The following is a 2149-nucleotide window of genomic DNA, read 5'->3' on the forward strand; positions in this document are numbered from 1 at the left end:
GTGTGATCAGTTTAATGCCTGATTCACATGTTCCTTCCTGTCCAGCACAACTCCTTGACAGAAGACTGTTGTCTAGGTATTGTTTTTTTGCTGAGTTTCATAAAATATTATGGTATAAATATTCCTTATGCTTTAGTTCAAACATTTTACCATTTAATAAAGTTAACAGGATTTGATATACGACTATACTTTCCTAAATTAATCACCACAACAATCATAGTTTACACTTAAAATGGTGGGAGATAAGTGCAATAGTCTACGGTCACTGGGTAAAACAAACATTTATTTTTTATCACTACTCAGCCAATTCTGATATAATTTTTCCCTTCCAATTCAGATACCAATATTAATTGGCTTTTGCTTGCCAGTTTACAGCACAACTGTCCACCTCTCTTCCAATTTGTACCATCTTTCTATCACTATTTATTATTCTTCTTTCCACTTCTGATAACTCTACAGTGGGCGAGAAGCCTAATGGTTTCTTGTAACTTGGGAGACCATTACAACACCTGGGTGGCAACCTGAACAAAATAAAGGGATGATGGGGAGCCTGCTATGCTGTACCTGTTAACTAGGTGCAGAGATACAAATGCGGTGTCCACTCAGGAAACAACCATTCACACTAATCCTCGCGCCTCACTATGGACAGGCGCTTTCAGCCACATGGGAACATCAGCTGACTACAAGGGATGGCCCTGCAGGAATGGTTACTTGCCCATGGTTGATGACTTTGCTTGACCAGAGACTGGGGCAGTGTAACAACAACTCCAGTGTGAAGAGTCTACCCTGAGCTGAATCAAATCAGGAAAGTCACTCACCTTCAAGGGCTTAAGTAAATTACCACCATGTTTTTTTTGCACCATATGAATCTGATAACAAATTTCAAGCCTCAAGTTAACATGCTTTATTCGCTTTTTTAGTTAGTTCTTTTTACGGGGTGGGGCACTAACCCACCACCAACCCTTTTAGTCGCCTCGTACGACAAGCAGGGATACTGGGGGAGTATTCTTGAAACCCCCCTACCCCCAGGGGGGAGGGCAGTCAAATGGTGGGTGACAGAGTGACTTGGAGGCGTTTTGTCTGCGGCCACCCTTTGCAGGATTAGGGCGTCGGGCTATAGATAGATAGATAGAAGTTAACATCATCCTAACCCATCTTCCCATATTCACAAGGGTCAGGGGAATATCTTTAACATGGCTCTTGGATCTGTGGGGACGTTAATCTGAGGAGAAAGGGAGCCTCGGGTACATTCTCTTCCCCACCTATGCCACTTACGATATGAGGATATTTACAACAAAGTACTGGGTCATATATCCTTGTCACAAAATATTAATGAGTAAAATCAATCATGACCTGTTTTCCCCATCTCATAATAGGTATCAAGTGTGTGTGTGTGTGTGTGTGTGTGTGTGTGTGAGTTTTATGCCAGGTTCCCTTTTTTTGGATAAGGGCTAAGGCGTTGCCCCTGGGTAGAGGACTTTGGTTTGAAGCGTGTAGCATTTTATGACCGAATGCCCTTCCTGATGTCTACCAATGACTATTGGGTGGATTTGATCCTCCGACCCTTCGGTCAGAGCGGAGCGCTTTAACCAACTGAGCCACGGCTGCTAAAAAAATTATTGCGAAGAAGTATTTATATAGATTCCAACATGCTTGCATGCATCAGCCTTGGTCACCTAATGGCAGCTCTCCACAAGGCTCGATCTCTGGCAGCCTCCCTATTCAGTTCCCTATCCCTGAGGTTACACTCTATGAAGTTCTCACCCATAGTATATTGTTGATGGTGATGTATGTGGGGAAGACAACTCTTGCAGTGTTGCTCTTTGAGGTGAACTGTTTCAGTGATGCTTCCCCTTCAACCTTTATCATTCTTATCTACATCTGCAGCCTGCCACCATTCAATCTTCCAGTTTTGGTTCCTTGTCTTACCATCATCTTCCACCTCCATATTCCAGGGCTCCAACATGGCTTCTTCACTTATAACCACTCCCAGCATCTCCACTGTCCATACACCCACCATTCTGAAAGCAACACTGCAGTCAGAACTGACACGACCAACTATATCATGAGTACAGTATATACTGTCAGAATGGCAGCTTAATGTCACAGGATGAAAATTATTAACACCATGTGGTAAACTATCTCCGTG

The sequence above is a fragment of the Coenobita brevimanus genome, chromosome 53, assembly GCF_032717465.1.
Source record: "Coenobita brevimanus isolate Jiangsu-jjx chromosome 53, ASM3271746v2, whole genome shotgun sequence".
NCBI classification, from domain to species: domain Eukaryota; kingdom Metazoa; phylum Arthropoda; class Malacostraca; order Decapoda; family Coenobitidae; genus Coenobita; species Coenobita brevimanus.